The sequence below is a fragment of the Mobula birostris genome, chromosome 1 (assembly GCF_030028105.1).
Source record: "Mobula birostris isolate sMobBir1 chromosome 1, sMobBir1.hap1, whole genome shotgun sequence".
Classification (NCBI taxonomy): domain Eukaryota; kingdom Metazoa; phylum Chordata; class Chondrichthyes; order Myliobatiformes; family Myliobatidae; genus Mobula; species Mobula birostris.
In genome coordinates, this window is record NC_092370.1 from 40273920 (window position 1) to 40299437 (window position 25518).

Here is a 25518-nt window from a genome sequence, read left to right on the forward strand (position 1 = left end):
TACAGAGTCTTGTAAGTGAGTCCGTAGGTTGTGGAATTAGTTCAATGTTGGGGTGAATGAAGTTCTCCACTCTGATTCAGGAACCTGACGGTTGAAGTTCCTGAATGTGATAGTGTGGGTTCTGAGGCTTCTGTGCCGCCACCTTGATGGCAGCAGTGAGAAGAGAACATGGTGGAGGTCCATTATGATGGATGCTGCTTTCCTGCAACAACGCTCCATGCAGAGGTGCTCAAAGGTGGGTGTGGTGCTTTTCATCAGGTACTCTGGTTTCCATCCCCAGCACAAAGGCGTGTGTTGGCACATTACTTGGCCATTATTATTGGCTGCTACTATTTATATGAATTGTACAGACTAGAAAGTTCTTGGGAAAGTAAGGAGAACAAAATGTGTTGGAATAGGGTTAATGTAAAAAATGGGTGGATGATGTTTAAATGTTGCCTGCTTTAATGGCTCTTTCTTGTATGTCCAGAAGCAAATAGAGGAGAAGTGATGACAAATTTGCTGAACAATATCCAAGTTTTTGCTTAACAGAAGCCAATCTCAATGAACTTTTTTTTCTGTGCAAGTTACTCAAAGCTGGTGATTCTGGATCCTACACATAAGACTCTGGTTAGGCCACACTTGGAGTACTGTGTTCAGTTCTGGTCACCTCACTATAGGAAGGATGTGGAAACACTGGAAACGGTACAGAGGAGATTTACCAGGATGCTGCCTGGTTTAGAAAGTATGCATTATGATCAGAGATTAAGGGAGCTAGGGCTTTACTCTTTGGAGAGAAGGAGGATGAGAGGAGACATGATAGAGGCGTACAAGATAATAAGAGGAACAGATAGAGTGGATAGCCAGCGCCTCTTCCCCAGGGCACCACTGCTCAATACAAGAGGACATGGCTTTAAGGTAAGGTGTGGGAAGTTCAAGGGGGATATTAGAGGAAGATTTTTTACTCAGAGAGTGGTTGGTGCGTGGAATGCACTGCCTGAGTCAGTGGTGGAGGCAGATACACTAGTGAAGTTTAAGAGACTACTAGACAGGTATATAGAGGAATCTAAGGTGGGGGCTTATATGGGAGGCAGGGTTTGAGGGTCGGCACAACATTGTGGGCCAAAGGGCCTGTACTGTGCTGTACTAGTCTATGTTCTATGTTCTATATCTGAGGTGCGAACACGGAAAGCACTGGCATCCATTGTCTTCCTTGTAAGCTTCATGTTATCTGTAGTCAGTTGGATTATGAACAAGGTTTCACAGTGTTCGCAAGACTCTGCTTGTCCCTCAGCTCTTTTCTGGAACCTGACTATTGGGAGTCCACATTTAGCCAGTTACTTGGCTTTCTTTTTGCACCTTTCTCCTCACACACCCTCCTTATCCTTCCTCTCACTATGGTTCACTATCTTGTACATCCAAAGCCAAATTTCTCCCTTCTTTCCCACAACACTGTCTCCATTCCCCAACCAACATTTCCCTAATTATTAAGCACAATTCTCTCCAGACCTTCAAACTTCAACTTAAAATATGTCTTCCTAATTCCCGAACTCAAACTCTTCCTCATTGCCCGAACCCTCCCCATCCCCACATCTCCATTCTGGAAACTATTGGTCCCATCTCAACTCATACCACTTCCCAACCTCACTTCATCCCTTGAGCTGCTAACTAGTCCTGATTCCCTTCTTATGATCAACCCTGGCTACAGGCCAGCCTGATTTCAATACTTATCTTCAGGGAAGACCTTGATTGCATGAGGCCTGAAGAAATGTCTTTGCAGAAGTGCCTGTCTGAATTTTCCAGAAGTTAGCCATGTTTGTTGGCCTGCTGAGAATTCTGTGCTGAATGTACAGCAACCAATTTTTATGAATTACATTTCTGATCTCTTTTGGATTGCTGTTTAGCCAAATTTATTATTTTATCCCCCTAAAGACAATATAGTACATGTTTGTGATTGACTCAAAAATGTGTTCATTTGAGAGCTTGGCTTAACTCTTGTCAATAACTTATTCCATTGTTCTTGGGCAGGATTTGTTCTGGGCCCTTATTCCATGTGACTGTCCAAATCCAGCTGATGTATTGGGCCTAATAAGCTGACACTGGGAGTTCCATGAAGATTTGGTCATCTTCAATAGGTCAATGGTGACTACAGGTAGCTTGTTGTTAGTAGGAATTTTTGGACGAAAGTGCTATTTTAATTTTTCTTAAAGTTTCTTTAGGGATTTATTGTTTTTCTTGACAAAGAATATAGAGTTCTAATTATGAATATATGTAGTTGAACATCAACCCAGAGGACAAACCTGAGGGCTTGTTGCCTTTATGTGAAATGCAGGGTAAGCAACAGTCATCATGCAAGAAATAAGACCCATAATTTTGTGAGCTGGAGTGCTGGAGGAGAAGATGGCGGCGCGACACAGCTTGCAGCGGCCACTCTGGTGAAGGATATCTGTTATTTGTCAAGTAGGGTGCCGTGCACAATTCTGATTTGATGGAGACAGACGTGAGAGCACGGAGGAACATCTGGTGAAACTTCTGAAATGCCCGTTTCGCCGCTGCTGCTACTGTGAGATCCAGAATCTCCGGAGGGGAAGGCCCCGAGTCCTCGGCTTTGCTTGTTGCTCGGCGGCCGGGGCGGGGTCAAAGCGCTTGGCAGAGATGGTGCTTGATCTCGGAGGGCTGGTTGGAGGCTCGAAGTTTTTGGACGGACTCAGAGTCGGCTGCGGTTGGGTGCTCCAATACATCGGCAAGTTTGTGGTGCTTCTGTCTGCGTGAGATGATGGGGCTATTGGGACTTGAGACTCTTTTTTACCGTGCCCATGGTCTGCTCTTTATCAAATTATGGTATTGCTTTGCACTGTTGTAACTATATGTTATAATTATGTGGTTTTGTCAGTTTTTCAGTCTTGGTTTGTCCTGTGTTTCTGTGATATCACTCTGGAGGAACATTGTATCATTTTTTAATGCATGCATTTCTAAATGACAATAAACAAGGACTGAATGTCCTCATAATCTTAAAAAAAAATAGAAAAGGAAGTGTAAGGAACTGCAAGGCTAAGTTAAAATCCCCTGACTAGAATAACAGGTCTGTTAGGATATCAGAGATGGGATGACCGTGCAAAGATTAATTACTTGGTTGTTTATTTATCTTTTTGTCACTGCAGTGTCGAAGCTGTCATTAAAACCTTTGATTAAAAAAACATTACTTTGATTCACACAGTATTTTTAATATAGAATACTCCCAAGATGCTTCCTGATTGACACTGAATATTAAAAGAGACTAGCAGGTGCAAGGTGCAAAAGGTAGAATAGCAAGATGATTTTTAGATTCTGAGGAGTAACAAGCCAGGGGATCTGGAGTCGGAAGTTACTTTAAGGTGGAGGCTGCTCACCATGTTGATGATGGTGCTGGAGGTGGAGACAGTGGAACTGAGCAGAGGTGTTCGGATTGGAGGACACGGTAAGTATAAAAGAGGTCAGGCTGAGGGAAGCCATGGAATATGTGCCATTGACAAGCAAGGATTATGAATCTTATACATTATGGATGTTATAATGCAGGGGTGAACAACCAGACCTAGTCCATTCACAGATGGTTGGTTGAGGCAGACATTGTGCAGAATGAGGCTTGGTAGAGAGTGAATGCAAAAGCTTGCAGAGTTTTGTACAGAGGAGATTTTGAATGGATATTTGGGATATATGGAGTTTTTAAGAAATACCTATTTTCCTCTGACTGCTGGAGGGCAGAAAAGCACTGAAAATAAGGATACAGAACGTGGCAGAGATGAGTAAGGCAGATTTGCTTTTTCTGACATTTTAATTGTAGGAAATTATGATCACTCACAGTGTGTCATCTGGAAAATAGATTAAAGTGGCTGAGAACTGGAGAATCGTGGTGAAGCATGGTGGAGGGCACACTAGCCCTGAACAAAATGCTATCAAAACTGTGTAAATGATTCAAACATTGCTATCTACATTGTAAATAGTTGAAGTGAAAGACCCTGTGAATTTTGATCGTGCAGAAAAACTAAGTGGTATAATAAAGGAACAGAATGGAATGATAAGAACAAGAGATTCTGAAGATGCTGGAAATCCTGAGTAACAGATATAAAATGCATGAGGAACTCAGCAGGCCAGATAACATCTAAGGAGAGGAATAAGCAGACTTATGTTTTGGGCTAAGATCCTTAAAGGGGCTCCTGGTTATCATGGAATGATGAATGAATTTAAAGCAAACCGAAGTTAGTTTCTGAAACACTTTATATTTTGGTTTAACATTCAGTTGATGCAGTAAATGGACCTCTGGCTGGTTTCTGCTCCAGTCCCATAGGTTAAAAATGGGACTTCTGCATCCGATGTGCTTATTGGTTTTACAATGAAGAGCAACAAATATATATTTCAGAACTGATTTAATTAAACCAGAACAGTTTTATTTTTCTATAGATGGAAGATTAGATGACAGTAGAAAAGCACACTTTAAGGTTTCTCCCCTAGTACCTTCATTATTAGCATATACAAGGGGCAACATCATGCTGAATGGGAATTGTACTTGAAACTGCTTAAGATATAAGGCAGTAATATTAATGAATGTGAGAAAGTTAAGCCTCTCTGCCTAATGTTCTATATATTCAGCATAAAAATGCTTGATCTTTCATTTATTTCCTCAGATCTGTTCCAAGTCACAACTGATCTGATTATAACTTCCATTCCACACCTAGTCACTCTGGATAACCTTTCACCCACTAGATAATCGAGAATACATTTACCTCTGCCTTAAAAATATTCAGATTCTGCTTCAGAGTTCCTGAGACTTTCAAACTTCTGATAATTCCATCTCTGTTTTAAATGGGTGACTTGTTTTTTAATACAATCAACTCTAGTTCCAGATTCTCCCACAAGAGAAACAATTGGTTCCATGTCTACCTCTCAGATTCATGCATGTTTCAATCAAGTGTCCTCTCAGTTTGAGAACTGTGCAAAGATGTTTAGGGTAAGAAAAGAGGTGTTTTCAGAATCTTCACAGGATTCTCAGATAGGTGCAATTTCAGGGAGAGCTGAATACCAGTCATAACTAGACAACTTGACCTCTGCTTAATGGTTCTTTTTTGTTTTCTGTACACTTCAGCCTGGAAAGAATATATGTTGAAGGTTGGATGACACTGTTTTCAAACAGTTAACTTTTGAGGAAGAGGATTTGGGAATGTGCTATGTGTACAGGGATTTTAGTAAAGGAGATGGCTGTCTGGTGGCGCAATGGCATCAGCGCCGGACTCTGGAGCAAAGGCTCCCGAGTTTGAATCCAAGTTGGGCCACTCCCAGAGCACACTTTCCATCCATGCCAGGTTGAGCATCGAGCTAGCCACTCAGCCTCATTTAAAAAAAAAAGGTTGAGTTAGGAACGTCCATATCATGACCAGGTTAATCTGAAAGGAGACCAATTCTGACACCACGTGCCAGACAAGAATGGCTGACTGTCTGGTGCGACACACAAAAAAAAAGTAAAGGAGAGGGAGATGGTGAACTTACTTGTGACTCTTGGAGAAAGCCTGCTTCTCTTCCTGATCAACAAAAGAATGTTTCTGACATATTGATTGCAACTGTTAGATCTTTCAGTACAATACAGATCTGTTTTGCTCTAATGGAAAACTGTAACTAGTTCCCTGCTCAGACACCAAGTTGAAATGCCGTCAAGGTCCTCTTGATATAGTAGGATTATTCTTGATCTGGCTTTTGCATCATCCACCCTCAGACTAAGACCATAGGTCACAAGAGAATAAACATCTGAGCAAGTTGGTTTTAATAGTTCCAGCTTGGTTTCTGGTTGATCTTAGTTTATAATTATAGAACTAGCACAGGAAATATTTTCAGTTATACTTTGAAAGCCTATGAAATGGCATTTTAAAAAAGTAAATACTTCTACAAAGTTGGTGTTAGAGTTACAGATTTATAGCAATGCAATTTCAAATCTCACCAAACCTTATCTTCGTCGCAAGATTGCCAAAAGTGAGACATGCTGAAATGGCCCCAATATTTCCTTGGAAATGATCACAACACCTTGGAACAGCCAAAATACATTTTCTCTTTAACAGTTCATTACTTTTATTTTGGTTCTTTCCTCGTATCGATTGCTTTTTCACTCTGATGATTTGATATTAGCTGGACACATGTAAAGCAGCCAGATCCTCAGGTTTTCCATCACCTTGTCCCAGATACAGGGGATGACACTTCTGATCTCCAGAATTTTTGCTGAATCGGGGCTTCACAGCCCTACTTGTATAGTTCTTTTGATAGGATTCTGCCCGTTTCTATGTTTTATGCTGACTTGTATTAACACGCACCCAGATAATCGTGAGCATGAGCCTTCATGCACATTTGAATGTGATTCCTGGTCCCCAGAGCCTCATCCCATTACCCCCTGACTTCCTTTGTTCCTTGCAATGCTTATACGAACATAAGAAGTTATCTGTCTGATTGTTCCACCAGTCTGTGTTTACTTGTCCATATGTAATGTTCCATTACAGGAGTTGTATTCCTTCTCTTATGTGCCTGAGACTTGAGGGGTTCCTTAGCTTCCATGGATGCCACATTGCAGATGCTTCTACAAAAGCTGTTGACCTGTGGCATTTATATTATAAGTAAAGCTAAGTTCAGAAAAGATGACATTTAATTATTCAAATAAGGATTAATATTATCTGATAGCAGCTTGGATTATTTTATGTTTTGTTTTCCTCTTCATATGTGATTATTTATTCATTAAGATTCCAACATGGGAAAGATATGCTCCAGTGCTAACTCTCCAAATATTGCATTCTAGGCTAATAGTTTCCTTAAGCCTTCACTATTTTGTTTGCTTTTTTCAAAATAGTACTGTATCTCAATGACAGAATGAATAAAATATGTAGTTAATCTAACTTTACTGTAGTCCTTTACCCATTACTATGAACAATTCTATTGTATGAATTATGCCCATTTCAGATTCATTCAATTACCACCTTGCACTGCTGTGACGTCCCCATGTCCAACGTACATTGAGATATTGGATGCCCAATTTTATCTCAGTCTTTGGTGGTCTTGCTTTCAGCTTCTAAAGCCCCAAACTCTGTAATTCTCTCTGTAGACCTTCCTTTGTTTATTTTCTCCAAGAAGTTTATTAAACCTCTTTGACTAGGTTATTTGTCTCCTCCTTTTCTGTAACTCTGTATAAAATGTAGGGCAGTTTGAAACTATTTGCCACATTGTTGGAAATATAAGCTGCTTTTGTTGCATTAATTTTCCTTGTTCTGCAATCTTATTGGAGGCATTAAACTATTATTTAATACCTCGGATAAACAAACAGAAGTTTGAACTGAACGCTAACAAACATACAGTAACATCATTGGCATCAATTCACAGACTTTGATTTCCAATAACCGGATTTTATTTGGTTGTACTTTGAGTTGTTTGTGTCTTTCTCTCTGTTCATCTGACATTACATTTCTCCAGGCTGTCAGTCCTGACTGACACCAACCTGCCATGTTACATCTGACCTCTGCTGAGGAGATTGTCATATCTGTATTTGAGGACTCTTTTGTGTTTTACTGCTGGTTCCATATGGCTGACCCAGCAATCTTACCACCCAGTGTGCCAAAAACTTAATTGTAGGTGTCAGTGCTTTCTGTGATCAATTAATTTCAAATTTCAAATTACAGTTTTTATCCTGGTGTTTTTCCTTGCATCAATAAATTTGCGACATGTCTTCCAGGATTTTTTTTTTCTGTTTCAAAAATTAGAGAAACTATATGGAAATATGTCAAATGAGAAACAGGACTGAACAGTAACTGCTGCAGGGTATGAGTTCTATTAGGGGTGCCTATTAGACAAGGGTAGAATCCCTTCTACAGGGTATGTGCCACTTGTCTGCAGCTTCCGTGACATTGGTACAGACAGACTTTGTCATCCATGAATTTACAGCTTATTCATGACTTCTGCAACTCCTTTCTAGAAAGACAAAAACAAAGATTTATAAAATATCAAGCAACAGAATATGATCCATTTAGTACTTGATTGAAATGTATTACTCACCAGTATCGTCCAGCTATGAAAATTATAATATGGAACAGAGATTAGAATGAAATTATCATGGCTTGAAGGCATTTACGCAGTGGAAACAGTTGCATAAACCCACATCTGAGATAATACATTAGGTTCTGCATGTGCTGTGTTATTGCTGAACATTATGTATGTTTCATTTATACTACTTCGCACACACCAGCAACGCTGACAGATAGGTAATTACTCTGTGCACCAATGAACACTTATCAGGAGACTGCTGTTTATTGCTGAAATGAAGTGTGGTTGTCAGTCAAGGTCACACATTGTGTGTCCTCCTTTAATAGTTCTTTCACAGTTACTGAACTCTGCTTACATTTGTTGTTTCAGAGTATTGGAGGTTATAGTATTATGATGCACATTGTCAACATAATGGGTCACCAACTTTGCTTTAACCACAATAATTATTAAATTGGATAGCACATTGAGAGAAGGTGCACTTTTAATCTGAGAATGTACAGCAGCTACATTGTAATCTGCAGTGCAAGGTTGAATTCTTACAGTAGTATTAATGATCAGCTATTCTACTGCAGGGCAATTATCACATATATAACCTCACAACATTGAAAAGCAAGAGCTTTTGTTATAATCTGTGGTTACATTTTGTTTTCATTCTGGTCATTCCAGATAATAGATATATTTCCAGTGTACCAGAACACCCAACAATATTCACAGGATTATTATCAATGAAAATGCTAGGATTTTATATGGGTAGATGACTCAAAGGATAGTCAAAAGTTAGGTTTTTAAGAAGAGGTTGAGAGGGGTACAGAGGGCTAGGTTCCATGAGGGTTAATGGGACAAGGTAGAATAACAGCTGGGCATGGGTCGGAGGGCCTGGTTCTGTGCTGTAGTGTTCTATGACTAAGCATCAAAAATAAAAAGGGCAAGAGAGATTGAAAGGTTCTGGGTAAAAGTTTCAGAGCATAGTCGCTAATGAGGGATAGGTTGGATTTTTAAATAATCAGAAGGCCAGAAATGACGTGTCATGTACCTTATTGTCATTAATTGTACAAAGACTCACTTTGGAAAGGCCAGCATTATTTATCGCCGGCAACCCACCTCTCCCGGAAGATCTGGGAGTCTCCCGCATATCAATAGTGGCTCCCTGATGCTCGCAAATTATATACAATATCACGAAAATCAATTTTTTGAGAGCGAGCGAGAGAAAGCGAGAGTGCGAGACAGAAAGCAAGCGAGAGACACACCCCGCCATGGCAGAGTATTCCAAAAAAAAAACAAAATATAAAACATACAGTACGTCACCCCAGACTACACTAAAGTGTACCCCTGCCTAATAGGGGTCAAAAATAATGACAGTGTTGCTCGCTGCGCTGTTTGCAACGGTGACTTTTCTATTGCCCATGGTGGGTTAAGACTGTAAAAGACGTGTTGAGGTGAGTTTAACAGGTGTCATTGGTTCATTAGCATAGCTAACGTTATTTAAACTAGCTGGCTAGCTGCTAAGGAGCTACTCTATTGCAGATATCTCACCTCTCCCGGAAGTCTCCTGCAAGTTGATGGTGCTACCTCCCTGAAATGAGTTTTTGCAGGGTGGGATGTCTGTTATCGACTTCCCTTTGAGTGGATATCTTGAGTAGATATCATTTCGAATCGCTACTGGCTGTGTGATGAAGGGACTCCGACAGTAGCCTCAAAGTTTTTTTTATATCAAATTTGAATAATCTTGATTGGAGGACTTTTAAGAGCCTACCACTTGCTGTGGACCTATAACCACTAACTGGCCAGGCTGGGTGAAGATCTACTAGATCACTTTCACTCAGACAGGTTGCTAAGTTTGGAATTCATTGAATAAATCAATTTAAAAATGTTATTTCCACAAGAGGATTTGAACTCGTATGACTTTATTGATGGCCCAGGCTTTGCTTTACTCATCCCATAACTCTGCCATTGTTTGAAATTTATAAGGTAAGATGATCTTGCAGAGATGAAGAAGGGCAAGTCCATGGAGGAATTTGAAAACAAGTGTTGCATAGAATTTTACCATCAAGATACTGTACTATAACAGTTTTGACCAATCTGAAGTTTACCAAGGATAAAATCGAGGGAGGGTGGTTGCAAGTGAATTAAATAGTTAAACCTAGAAGTACCAAAGGTATAGATGAAGGTTTCAGCAATGGATATGCTGAGGCAGAGTGGAATCAGACAATGTAATGGAACCGGTGATATACATTCAGTGGCCACTTTATTAAGTGCACCTGTACACCTTGCTAATAAAAATATTCAACCAACCAATCATGTGGCAGCAACTCAATGCATAAAAGCATGTAGGCATGGTCAAGAGGTTCAGTTGTTGTTCAGATCAAACACCAGAATGGGGAATAAATGTGATCTAAGTGACTTTGATTGTGGAATGGTTGTTGGTGCCAGATGGGGAGGTTTGATTATCTCAGAAACTGCTGATCTCCTAGGATTTTCATGCACAACAATCTCCAGAGAATGGCGTGAAAAACAAAAATATCAGTGAACGCCTGTTCTGTGGGAGAAAACTCCTTGTTAATGAGAGAGTTCAGAGAAGCTGAACCATCATCATCAGGTGCTATGGCCAGTTGGAGCTTTGACTGCCATGGTTCACACACTCCTGTTTCGGGTCAAGTAGATCAATTCATTGGTATTCAATTCCAGATCTCTGGCTGCTGTCTCCATCATCATTTGTCTCTGTCTTCCTCTTGCTTTCTTCCCTTCAATCTTTCCCATAATTACCGTGCATTCTCATGAAGGTTTCTTTTGCCATCCCTATTCTTCTTTTGATGTCTAAGTCGCACCTGCCATCTGATGTCACCCAGCTTCCTAAGTAGCAAAAGTTCTTTACTTGTGTTATGTCTTCCCCATTTATTCACATCATATACTGAGTGTATACATTGATTGAATGTCCAGCTCTGGGACACAAAGTTTAAGATCAAGCTGGTTCATTTTCATTTGGATGCCAGGGAGAGGGATTAATTTGACAGTGAGGGAACAAACGTTTTGATGGAACAAGAAAATTATGGATAAAAGTATTCACAAAATTTTGATGCAGGAATTTTCTGCTCAACCATTAGAAGATGTTATTTAAGCAATCTGATAATTCAGAGCCAGTGATGCTGCCCAGTGTGCTGACAAGTTACTTACCAACGATTAAACAATAATTATTTTAAAGGTCTCTGAAGTATATTAATAGGTTATTACTAAAAGTGGCACTTGCTTCAAGATTATTTGTTGGCCTTTTCTGTTGGGGCAAATGTAACTGATGAGTTTAATTTTTGAAAAATCAAATGCAGGAATTAAAGTGAACTCCACTGTATTCTATTCATTTTTATCAGTTGCACACCCCTTTGTTGAGAAATGGTGAGACAAGCAACACATAACAGAAAGTATATTTTATAAACACTGATTTCAAAGATTAATATAGCTGTTAGACCTACTGTAAATATCTGGCCCTTAACTTGGTTTTTAACCTGCTGTTTCATATGTCCTGCTTGGACTTTTAGCAACCTTTCAGGTCAGCTCAGAGTGCTGGCAACTTTCCACACTCATTGTTGGATGTCTTAATTTCTAATGTTGCTAAGTTCACCTGCTGCTCATGATATAATGTTGGTGTTCAGTTTTTTGAAAACCCAGGTTAGAAATAATAGAGTGAATGAATATTTGCTGTAATGCCTGAAGTGCACGGAGGTTTCACTTGCTTTTCTCCATCTTAATAAATGTCATACTTGTAATGTTAATGATGGGATATATCATAATCTTAAAATCAATCTAACAACCAATTGAAAGAAACAGGTGTAAAAGTATTGTCATTAAACACGGCTCTATGACATCAAAGAAAGCTACCGGTGGAGACTTAGCAATTTCTTTGACATGAATTTCCACTCCTTAATTGTTTGTTGAAATCATCATTACTTCTCAGCGATCTCTGGTACCAAGCTGATAGTCTAGCCAATCATAATGAATGACTTGTATAAACAGCAAACCAACAAGTCAAATGCCAAATTCAATCAAAATGTAATTTTACAAAATGAAAACTAAAGATTGGAGCACTGGATTAAGCTAGGAACCTAGATATCCTACTGCGGAATGTTTGCATTTACCTGTTCGTTTTTATCTTTGGTTGTTGTCAGAGTTCTGGTGATAATTTGCTTGATTGCAGTGTTTTGAATGGGGCTAGCATTCTGATAAGAGTATTTGATATTTTGTTTTATGTGTACTTATCTTTAAGCTAAACATCATAAAGCAAATGTGGAAATAAGCATATAACTGGCTCCATTTGTTTTTGGCAAATAACATATACTTGAATTATCGTGCATATGATTCTTCATAATATGCTTCAAATGATATAATTTAAAATGTTTTGCTGGATTGGCAGCCATGTTTTAACCCAGCAACATGTTTATAAGATCCTGTATGTGGCCTAGCATTAATTACCCTGACACTAATTAAACTGCATCAAACAAATACCACAGAGTTTCTCAAGGGACAACAGAAGGTTGTTTAAAATAATTATTGGAGCTTCATGCATGTGTGAAGTTTTCATTACTCTTAGGGTCATACCAGGAGAGTGTCAATACCATTAAAACCCATCCTAATCTACCTGGAAAATTATTAAATATCTCCCTGAGCACAGAATTCCTGTAGCCAGGAAAACAAATTTGAGGCATCTGTACTTACCGAGGCTCAATTTTACAGATGTGGAATATCATTTATTTTAGAGATTACTTTAAGGTGATACAGTTTGCATTTAAACAAACTGTGCACTTGTACCTAGCCTTTTATCTTCTGTAGTTTTTTTAAAATTACAACTTCGTGTAAGTAATGTTACAACAACGGAAGAAATTGAGGAAGCCTTTGGGGGGGAAAATAGCATTTAATGAATGAAAGAACAGTAAAGGAAATAATCGATATCATTAAGTAACTTAATCAGATGCAAGAATTAAAAGCATACTTTAAATGCTTCATCCCTAACTTCTTTTGGAATAATTGGACCAAGTACTTTGTGGTGGTTAAAATATTTTTGACATTGCAAGTAGTGCAGTAACGTTTTCCATTATTGAACCTTGAGGATCCATGGACACGTGGCACTTATGGACCATTTGCAATCTGCTGCATTATTCTGTATATGACTTGCTTTTACTCAGTAGGTGACTAAATTGCTTTTACTAACTGGGAAGGATGAGGGGAGAAGAAAGATAAAAGATCCTTTCCCACATCACATTATTAGCTTATCAGAGAAAAGTCCTTTTTCTAGAATCACACTGGAGAAAAAAAAGTGCACTTTTTAATTTTTTCCTGATAAGTTTTCTGTTCTCCACTATTTACATTGAAAATATATTATAATATTACAAGATTTGTACACATTTTAAATATTTGATCTATTTTCCATAGTGTTGATGGCTTTTCATGAGGAGGGCAAGATGGAGGAGGGAGGTGCTTCCTACTGGGAGAAAAAATTGAATTGTTCATGTATACTTACTAACAGCTGATAACAGAAAGGCTTTTTCCTGATTATAATTCTGAAGACAGGTTGCGTTCCTGGCAATATTGTATGGTATGTTAGTATGGTGTATTGGAGAAAATATGAAATAAATCTCAGTTCAGATTGTTTGCCTGCCCAATACAATGGAAAACTTCAGGGCAAAATATTTTCGATTAATTTAATGTTTGTTGTTTTATTTTTCATCAGGAATGGAGAGCAACAAAGCATTCATGGGAGAAGCATTTGGCAAAACGATAACTTAATGCAGAATAAGAGGAATTCTGCAGATGCTGGAAATTCAAGCAACACACATCAAAGTTGCTGGTGAACGCAGCAGGCCAGGCAGCATCTGTTGGAAGAGGCGCAGTCGACGTTTCAGGCCGAGACCCTTCATCAGGACTAACTGAAGGAAGAGTTAGTAAGAGATACTAACTCTTCCTTCAGTTAGTCCTGACGAAGGGTCTCGGCCTGAAACGTCGACTGTACCTCTTCCTAGAGATGCTGCCTGGCCTGCTGCGTTCACCAGCAACTTTGATGTGTGTTACTTAATGCAGAATAACTGTATCACTTGAAGATATTTTGGCCAAATATGCAGATCAGCTGCCTCTATATTCCTATAGTTAGGAATATATCAGACTTTTTCATGATATCTGTAGTTAAATTTCAAAAAATAAATTAATTGTATTGTGAGTTGTATTTCTATGAAGGGTCATGGCCTGAAATGTTGGCTGTTCATTTCCCTCCATAGATGCTGTGTGAGCTGCACGTTCCTTCAGCACTCTTTGTGTGTTGCTTAAGCTTTCCATTGGGAGAAATAACCAGTTCTTCTACACATTCTTAAATATGGATTTCAAAATGCCACTTAAAATTTTTGGTCAATGGATAGTAATGGCTACCACTATGTTCCTCATGAGTGTACTTGATTTTTAATCTAAAAGTTGGGCTGAGTGAAATTTTGTCCTAAGCACATTGTTCTCAGATCGGGAGTGCTAAGGATGCCATTTCCCTCAGCACACACCTAAACAGTGACCTTGAAGCCTAATATGTGACGGGCTTTTTTCAGATGAAAGAAATGCTGTGAGCAAGTATCTACTCACCCAATGCTGAATAATCTGAATTAATATACAATATGCAACACTACACTGTTAACAGAATTCCCCAATTTAGGAATTTGATGATGGTGATAGTGTCGTGGTTCTGACTATTGTTAATATCTGCATCTGTTTACTCAAATATAGATAGTGGTGTTTTATTATTGAATCAGTTGATTTAGTAATGCAAAAAGTGAGAAGATTAGCACATCACAACATACTGATTTGACACTGCTTTCTTGCAAAAAGGTTTCATTCCTGAACTTTTTTTTCCGCTCTGCATTATATTATTGGACTTTTTTGGACAAGCACACCATCAAAAGTGAATTAAAATTGTGCCAGGCATATATGGAAACACCTACTTTTGTCCTTTCTATGTCTATCTCAGTCCACCTTACTCTCTATCTCTTACTTAAACCTTTGTCTTCTGAATACTTAATGTCTCTGTACTTATGATTGGCCTTCCAATTTTTTTGTAACAAAAGCTCTGCTCCCTTTATCTTGCATCATGGGAAGTGCCTTCCGCTTATCTTCACTGATTAACAGAGTTGCCCGATATAACAGATTCAAAGTCTCCTTAGCGACATGCACGTAATGCTGGATGAACTCAGCAGGTCAGGCAGCACCCATGCAAATGAACAAGCAGTTGACATTTCGGGCCGAGACCCTTCTTCAGACTGAAAACTGGCAGATGGAATTTAATGCAGAGAAGTGTGAGGTTTTGGACTTTGATAGGACCAACCAGGGTAGGCTTTACACAGTGAATGGTAGGGCACTGAGGAGTGCAGTAGAACAAAAGGATCTGAGAATACAGGTACATAATTTGTTGAAAGTAGTGTCACAGCTAGTTAGGGTCATAAAGAAAGCTTTTGCTACATTTGCCTTCTTAAATCAATGTATTGAATACAGAAGAAGGGATGTGGTGCTGCCGTTGTATAAGATGTTGGTGAGGTCTAATTCGGAGTTTTGTGTGCGGTTTTGCTCACCTACCTGGAGGAAAGATGTAACCAAGGTTGAAAGAGTACAGAGAAAATTTGCAAGGATGATGCTGTGTCTGGAGGAACTGAGTTATAAGGGAAGGTTGAATAGGTTAGGACTGTATTCTCCAGAACATAGAAAATTTAATAGAGGGATACAAAATTATTAGGGGTATAGATAGGGTAAATGCAAACAGGCTTCTTACACTGAGACTGAGTGGGACTACAATCAGAGGTTATGGATTAAGAGTGAAAGGTGGGAAGTTTAAAGGGAAAATGAGGGGGAAACTTTTCACTCAGAGGGTCATGAGAGCTTGATTCAATTGTTTAAGAGAAGGTTGGATAGGTGCATGGATAGTAGGAATGTGGAGGGTTATGGTCCCAGTGCAGGTCGATGGGAGTAGGCAGTGCGGCATGGACTAGATGGGCCAAATGGCCTGTTTCTGTGCAGTACTTCCTACGACTCAATGGAAAGGAAGGGAGAAGACAGCAGAATAAAAAGGTGGGTGGAAGGGAAGGAGGATAGCTAGAAGGTGAGAGGTGAAACCAGGTGGATGGGAAAGGTAAAGGGCTAGAGAGGAAGGAATCTGATTGGAGCGGAGAGTTGACAAGAGGAGAAAGGGAAGGAGGTAGGGCACTAAGGGGAGGTGATAGATAGGTAAGAGGTCAGAGTGGGGAATAGAAGAAGAGGGAAGAGGGAGGGGAAAAAGTCTCCTTTTTGTGGTTAAATTTCTCATAATTCTGTGTTAAGCTTTTCTGTCATTAAGCTGAATCAAGGCATCATCTACACATCAGTTAAAATGATACCAAATGAGACAAATGATACTGATTGTGACTGGGGGGAAATCGATCCGGTTGAAAAGATACCTTATAATGACGTGCAGGTAAACTTAGACAAAGACTTGTAAAGAATAAATGGGTAGAAATGTGAAAAAAAATCTTTAATTTTGAACAGTAACCAATATGCTGATCAAGATGTCATCTTTGATAAAGCCCTTTGTTGACACATAGTTCTATCCCCAAGTAAACATTGTGAAATGGCTACAGGTACATCCTTAACAGTACTCATCTGTTGAGCTCATAGAAAACTGACATTCAAACCAAAGTTGCCAACTAGAAGAGTTTGGATGCCATGAATGATTTGGTAAAATTAGTTTATTTTCACATGTATTGAGATACAGTGAAAATGTTCATGTTTGCATGCAGTCCACATAGATCCATATTCATTACGTCATTACATTGAGGTAGTACAAGGGAAACCAATAAAATAATGCAGAATTATATTACACTTCCAGTTACAAAGTGGAGACAATAACACGTAATATCATAACGAAGTAAACTGTGAGGTCATACTAGGGGGCCATTCAATAGTCTTACAACAATGGACAGAAGCTGTTCTTGAGCCTGGTGGTATATATTTTCTGACTTTTGTATCTTCTGCCCATTGGGAGAGGTAAGACAGGAGAAAGGCAGGGTAGGTGGAGTCTGATTTTGTTGGCTGCTTTACGGAGACAGTAAACAGACATGGTTTATGGAAGGGAGGCTGATTTTTTTTTTGTTGTAGGGAGCAGTGGCTACAATTCTCTGCAGTTTTATACAGATAAAGGCAAAGCAATTGCCATGCCAAGCCATGATGCATCCACAAAGGAGGTTGCTTATCGCGCATCTGGATATCTACACGATGAATGCCTCTCATCATCTTGTACACCTCAATAAGATCGCCTCTCATCCTTCATTGTTCCAAGGAGAAAAGGCCAAGTTCACTCAACCTATTCTCATAAGGCATGCGCTCCAATCCAGGCAATATCCTTCTAAATCTCCTCTACACTCTCTCTATAGTATCCATATCCTTCCTGTAATGAAGTGACCAGAACTGACCACAGTACTCCAAGTGGGGTCTAACTAAGGTTTTGTATAGCTGCAACATTACCTCACGACTCTTGAACTCAATCCCATGGTTGATGTAGGCCAACACACCATATGCCACCTTACTTGCGCAGCATCTTTGAGTGTCCTATGGACACGGACCCCGTTATCCCTCTGATCCTCCACACTGCCAAGTGTCTTACCATGTATTCTCGGACCATGAGAGGTTGTGTGTGATGTGCACTCCCAGGAGTTTAAAATTGCTTCCAGTTTCCACCATCCAAGAGGACCACAACCATGTAGGGTTTGGAGGCTTGTGTGCCTCAATGACCCAGAGAGCTATGTTGGCTGGAGTTAGGGCCTTGTGGTTTGGCTCTTGGTAGGGTCACCTATGTCAATCAGGTGGATGGGTAGAGGCCAGGAAGAGTGGTCCACTGGTCCTCCAGGTTCAGGAGTTCAGCTCAGGGCTGACAACCCTGAGTGGTCAAACAAGATTGTCACGGAAACAGTAGTGAAGAATCGTCCTATCTCTGTGTGCAGTAGCATGAACAGAGATGGAGCACCTTCATTACTGCAGCAGCATAATGGACAAACTGCTACTGCCGCAGTTTCCACCGCTGTGCCGCCAATGTTTCATAGCTGAGAAATAAAGGTAGGTGACAGAAGAGGAAGAGGATACTGCTTGGATAATGGTTTATCATTTATGGGATCTAAGGAGAGCCCTCACATACTTACACTCCCCTAAGAGGGATTCTGTGAAAATGATATGTGTGCATAACCTTATGTGTGTGGTTTTGATCCAAATGATTTTGGAGATTCTCTTTCAAGCAAGCTGGGCATACACCCACAAGTAAATGTTGATGTTTAAAACAATAATTAGAGTTTTACAAAAAGGGCCTTCAAGGTAAAATGTTGCTAAAATACCAATGACTGCGTTGCTCTTATATCAATGCAATCCTGCTTATTATTATTCCAGATCCCTCCCCCTCCTGTCTTCTCCTATCATTTCGGATCTCCCCCTCCCCTTCCCACTTTCAAATCTCTTACTCACTCTTCTTTCAGTTAGTCCTGACGAAGGGTCTCGGCCCAAAACGTCGACTGCACCTCTTCCTAGAGATGCTGCCTGGCCTGCTGCGTTCACCAGCAATTTTTCTGTATGCTGCTTATTATTAGCTATGTTTTCTTAAACCCAGCTCTTTTGTGATTGTTACTTTATAAATGTTCTTCAAGCTCCACTTTATTTCCCATTGCCTTAAAAAGTTCAGGATTTAGCACTAAATTTGTCATCTGGCTGCACTCTGAAGATGCACTGCTGATGGTGTCTACCACCAGATCACCAACTTCCCTGCAATTCTGCTGAGAAATCTACTTACTGAACTCACAGCTCATGTTCACTGTACTAACTCTCAGAAGCTCACATTTTTTGTCAGTAGTGTTAACAAATTGCTTCAAGATTATTTTGACCTTTTTTTTTGAATATCTGAGATGTGCACAAACATTCACAATATGACAGTTTTGACAGCTGGTAAGCCTTAGGCCTTTTTAACCAAGTATTTCTGATAAGAGGGCCGTGTTGATCAGGGCTTTGCCAGCTTTGTGGACCAGGTAACCTGGAAGTAAGGAATTATTTCCTCTCCAGATAAACGTAGGCATAGGATGTCCAGTAAGACGGTGGCACACTTGGATGCTGCAGCTTCTCTGGTTCCAAATAAAGGTGCGATTGTTTGTCCTTCATGTCTTCTGCACGATCGCAAGATGCCGTTGGATATCAGAAACATCAGATACGGCAGATCTCCCCACCAGCGAGCTGCTGGGCAGCAATACAGCTGGACTTGTTGCGTGCTGTGTTGCAGTCTGCTTTAGGCACCCAGGAAGAAGGCATCAAGGGCAGTGCACAATCGAACCAGTGGTGGAAGTGATTGGTTTAGACGCTTTTCTTGTGTTCACGAGACCCTGTTGGACATTGGTGATGCAGAGTACTGAGAGTCTGGTTCACTGGTTTACTGGAGAACCCAACGATGGTGGAGCTATGTTTCAAAGGTGCACTTAATGTCAGAGAGATGTATACAGTGTACATCCTGAAATACTTTTTTCTTCGCAACCCAAAGAATGAATGACAGTTAAACGATAGAACCCCAAAATCCCCCCCCCCACCAAGCTCTCCTCCCTCCCGTGCGTAAGCGGCAGCAAGCAACAATCCCCTCTCCCCCCACCGGCAAAAAAAAAGCATTGTCACCCGCCACTGAGCATTCAAGTGTGCAGCAAAAGGAGCAGCAAAGAACCAGATTTGTAGTACCCCAAAGACTACTCGTTCACCTGATGATTTGACATACCACAGGCTCTCTCCCTCCCTAATAAGGGAGAAAGAGATGTCTCCGTTTCACAGTGCGAGGGGAGACATAACGAACAACTTGCTGGTTTATGATATTAAGAGTCCATTGCATCGCTTTTTCTGAGCTCTGTGCCCAAAGATCTCAGGCCTCTGGGCAGACAGCCAAAGGTCTTCCAGCTCCCACAACACCCCGGTCAGGACACCAACCTTCGATCCGCCCGTCTCCAGAGCCCCGAGATCCTAGGCCTCCAAAGGCGAGCTGAACTCTTAGGCCGCGCCCTTGGCACTTTGGATAACGGCCAGTTGTGACGCCCCGAGAGTGGGTCCCAATCCCGCAAAGAACCGGTCAGCGTGTAACTCCAGGTCAGGGTCCTCAAAAGAACCCTGAAAGGGAAAAATAGATATTAAAGGTGGAAATAGAGCTGTTTCCAAAGATGCACGCAAAGGAGTCGCCGTTGCCTTGGTTGTTGTACGAACATGGCCCATGTGCCTTGAGGTCCCCACCTGTTGCTGTCAGTGAAGGAGGCGCCGGAGCAGCCTGTGTGCCACTGGATTCCATACTGGTTTGAGTGGCCCCTCCCTTTGGTGCTGCCCTCCAGTGTTCACTCTGGGGAAAACAAGCTGGATTGCGTGAGTCTGCGGTTACACTTGCACAAGATGGGGAACTGCTGGGGGCGGTTCTTGCAAAAACGTGATTTCAGGATAGCATCCATGCACCGCCAGTCTACACGCCATGACACTCAGGGACTTGGGGTTCATTATTATTTTATTATAATATTTTTGTAACTGTATGTTTTTCCGCTGTGTGCTATCTGTGACTGTCAGTACTGTTTCGCTTGGCTGTATTCCTGTATATGGTTGAATGACAATTAAACCTGAGCATGAACTTGAATTTGCAGAGCAGGCTGTCCATTCTGGGGAAATTCTAAGTTCTCATGTTAATTCTGATTAACACTTTTATTCTGATTAACAGCTTCTCTTTATTTTATGTAGATAGATTATTCTCTGTCATATTTAACTGTTTTTCCAGCCTGTTTTATGTCAGCACATGTGACTCTCCCAGAAGTTTTGTGCTGCCTAAATGGCCTGATCAAAGCGTTATTTCCTGAACACTGTATTCTGCTGCTCTCACTTCCTCCCGTTTCTATAAATGAAACCTTGCCTTTCTCCTCCTGCTCCTCATCCTGCAGGGGACTCTGAGACCATTTTGCAATTTACAGAAAGCAGCCTTGCACTTGGGACTCGGCTTTAGTCAGTCAAAGCTGCTGCCACTTGAGACATAAAGCAAATGGCTTCAGCCACATTTAATACTGAGCACAGCTCCAAATGACTCCCCAAGTAACTGATGATCTTTTCAAATAATATAGGTACCAGATTTGTCACTACTATTCAGACCATTCCTTTAAAGAATGGTAACTTCATATATATCAATTAGTTTCACAGGAGAGGCATTAAAGTGGCTTTGGATGAGAATTTGTGTTGCAACTGCAGGCTGGAAGTTACAGCTTAAAATAAAGTTCAGATCATGTTTTTCACTCAGCAGTGGTTCATTACTGAATTTCTACTATAGGATGCTTCCCAAAGACTTGGAGGGAGTGTGCCAGATCGCATAACCAGTCTGATTTTCACTTGCAATAGTGACAGTTGACACTCGCCGGCAGAACACTCTGAAAAGTTAGTGCCTCTTTGGAATAGCACACTGATCGCTGAACTAAAAGACTTCTAAAATAAAAATGAAAAATGCTGGAAATGCTCAGTAGATCAGGCAGCATTCCTGGGAACAGAAGCCGAGTTAATATTTCAGGGTGGAGTAGACTCGATGGGCCAAGTGGCTTAATTCTGCTCCTATGTCTTGTGGTATAAAATACAGTTTTTCATTTGTCATGTTTGTACATCTAAGCCAATCCTCTACATTAGGACTTGAACAATGTGTCTAAATGACCTTTCAGTGCAGTGTTGAGGATCCATATTTTGAGATGAAAATAGGTAATCCGTTGTCCAAATTTCAGTTTCTGTTTCAACACCAATCATTGAACTAATCTTTGTGTTGAATCTTGATGCATATTCTTAATTACCTTTACCATATATCAGAAATAATTTACTGTGAACTTAGAAAGTTAATTTAGAGAACAAGCTTGTTCTTTTCTATTAATTAAATAAAATATTTGTTTATTTTCATTATTCTTTGTACAGTTCTGTTTTCTTGAGATTAAGAAAAGAAGTTTCATTTCTTTCTGGCAGACTGCAAATAGTGTTTGCTTATGAGTTAGTTTAATGACATTTCTAGAGGTGACCATGTTTACCTTTATCAGTTCAGTGCTCAATTCCTTAATGTTTGGTGGAACAGGTCTTGATTTGGATGGATCATTAGATTTATGTACGTAGACTCTTACTCTAAAAATATATTTGTACTATTTGAGTAAGACAGCTCACTCAAATTTGGTTTACAAATTATAAAATCCCTCATTTTACTATAGCATTTGTTATGAATTCCAGCTTTTCATAAAATGCTAATGTAAGTGAGCTATGAAGAATTTAGTTGTCAGTTATCCGTGAAAAAGACTGTCTCATAATCCCAATTTACTATAGTACTGTGCGTGCAGGGAGCTCGTATCAGACAACAAACCCTCCTTTGCAACTAGTGCGGGCAACTAATACAGCCAAATATCAACTAATTCACAGCAATATTAACATTTGTACGTTATGTTGAACAGAAATAACTGGGGTTAGAAAAAAAGCTGATGTAATTTGTGAAGCTCTTTAAATGTAAATGAATGGTGGACAGTTGAATTCATTGTCATTTAACTCTATACATGTATGTAACATATATAACCATATAATGTATATTAAATTGAGACAACATTTCTCCGAACCAGGGTAGAAAGCACAGTAGTACACATAACGTGCGATAACTTGTCATGGTAAGGATAAAATGTACCGATGAATCACACATAAATAACAAACCAAAGTGCATTAATATTAAATATTGCACTGCAACAGATTAACCAGTGACACTTCGAATATGATGCAGCTGGACGTTCAGAAGCCTGATGGCCTGGGGGAAGGAACTGTTGCTCATCCTTGAGCATCCGGTAGTATTGATTGTGGCTGCCTCTTAAGCATCATGTGCTTAACACCTGAAGTATAAGGTGTTAAATTAAAGGTCAGGAAGATCAGACATAACTTCCAAACATCTTTGTTCTCTGTTATTTGTCCCTGGTGACATATGTGAGAGACTTGATTTTTTACAACCTTCACATCAGAATGGGATCAGTTGTAGATAAGTGATGCTGCTGCAAGCATGCATTTTTCCTTGCGACAGCATTACTAGTGACTGTCAAGATTACTTTCTCCATCAATTTCTTGTTGTGCCACTTGGGTTCCTTTTCAAGAAAGCATACGAATGATATGCAATATCAGCTCACTAGCTGTACTAACTGCAGCTTATTTGTTAATCTATTTGTGGTAACATTGCTTCATGTGTTATGTGTGCAAGTTATATTTACTGTGTTGTGCACCTTGGTCTGGAAGAACATTGTCTCGTTGGTGTTATACATTTGTATGATTGAATGACAATAAACTTGAACTACAAACAAATCAACATCGTGGCTGTTAGCATGATCAGTTGTTTTAACTCTTTATCCAATGTTGAACTATATTGTTCTGTGTTTAGCGTTACTGCTGCATTTTCTCAACAGTGCAGGAATCATCTGATAAATATGAAATTCATTCCATTTGTTAATTTTGTGTCCAAACATATAAGTTTGCAGGATGAGAAAAAATATAAACAGTTGTAAAATTCTCTGAGGACTTTGCAAAGAATAGGTTTTTATCGAGGAAGGTGTTGCTAGACTAAACTCTATGGCACATTTTGGTCTATCATTGTAAATACTATAATGTGTGGTTATGCAATAGAGTTCCTATAAAGTTGTGAAATATTTCTCTGTTGTCATTCCTAGATCTATCTTGCATCACGCTCTTGTAAAGAACGGTGGATTCACTTGCTGATTTGCCACCTAGTTTGTTACAAGCTACCCTGAAGAAATACCAGCATTGTAAAAGATTCCCTCCAGCCAGTTGAAAAACCAACCCCAGTCGTTCGACTTTAAGTGTATCAAAAGCCAAAAGTCCTTTGTTCTGGTAACTCTTTCAATCAGATAGATTTAAAATGTTCAGCTAAAGAACCGTGGTTGCTATGAATATTTTTTTGTATCTTTAATCATAATAATAAAACTAATGTGATTAAATTGATCAAATTAGAAAGGTTTGCACCATGTGTTTGCATGGGGACCTGTAGTAATTTTTAATGCTTTTTTTTAGCTATTAAATTTTTGACTGATGAACAGCACAGATGTTGAGCCACTGTCTCACAAGTCCAGTGCCCTGTGTAGACTTCTGACCTCCGATACTGTTTGTGGTTGTTCCTCTGACTATATTCATTCATTTCTAGAGGAATAGAGTATAGGAGCAGGGATGTGATGTTGAGGCTCTATAAGGTGCTGGTGAGACCTCACTTAGAGTACTGTGGGCAGTTTTGGTCTCCTTATTTAAGAAAGGATGTGCTGACGTTGGAGAGAGTACAGACAAGATTCACTAGAATGATTCCGGGAATGAGAGGGTTAACATATGAGGAACGTTTGTCTGCTCTTGGACTGTATTTCTTGGAGTTTAGAAGAATGAGGGGAGACCTCATAGAAACATTTCGAATGTTGAAAGGCATGGACAGAGTGGATGTGGCAAAGTTGTTTTCCATGATGGGGGAGTCTAGTACGAGAGGGCATGACTTAAGGATTGAAGGGTGCCCATTCGGAACAGATATGCGAAGAAATTTTTTTAGTCAGAGGGTGCTGAATCTATGGAATTTGTTGCCACGGGCAGCAGTGGGGACCAAGTCATTGGGTGTATTTAAGGCAGAGATTGATAGTTATCTGAGTAGCCAGGGCGTCAAAGGTTATGGTGAGAAGGCGGGGGAGTGGGACTAAATGGGAGAATGGATCAGCTCATGATAAAATGGCGCAGCAGACTCGATGGGCCGAATGGCCGACTTCTGCTCCTTTGTCTTATGGTCTTATATGGGTTTCCTCCAGTCTTCTCCCATATTGCAATGTTATGTGGGTGGGTTGGTTAACTGGCTGCTGTAGACTCACCCTAGTATGTAGGTGAGTGGTATGATCAGGGAGCATTAATGAAATGATGTGAGAATACAGAAGGGATTAGGTAAATAGTTAGTTGATCATCAGTGTGGACTCTATGCTCTTTATCCCTGTGACTTGGTGAAATGCTGACCTGTTCATTGAGGTGAGGTAGGGTGGGGTGGGGAGAAGGCAGAAAAACTCCAAATGGGTTTATTAAGGCTGACAGCTTCTGAGAATCTTTACATCCATTGTAAATTGTGCTCAGTGTCCTCCTGCTATCATTTTAAATAAATTGATTTAAAATTCTGAAATGGGCAGATGCATTGGCTTTAATAGAAGGAAAATCATGGGCTCAGTGGTTTCCATTACGTCTTCTCCCAGTGGGCTGGGCTCACACCAGGTGCTTGCAATTAAAAGTTAATCCTGATAAAGTTATGAATGAACATGTAAGACAATTAAATGACTGCGACATGATGTTTGTGATATTGATTTTGTAACAGATTTACATCTGTTCCTTGAGGTGTGACTGCTGTAGTGATCATTAAATAAATAGATAGTTAGAATGGCAAAAGGAGTGATTAAAATT

General features: G+C 40.0%; 1 protein-coding gene across 1 annotated transcript in view; it reads left to right on the forward strand.

The window, feature by feature from the left end:
* cyp7b1 (cytochrome P450, family 7, subfamily B, polypeptide 1) overlaps window positions 1-25518 on the forward strand; it is a 195030-nt gene that overhangs the window by 84399 nt on the left and 85113 nt on the right. The window lies entirely within an intron of this gene.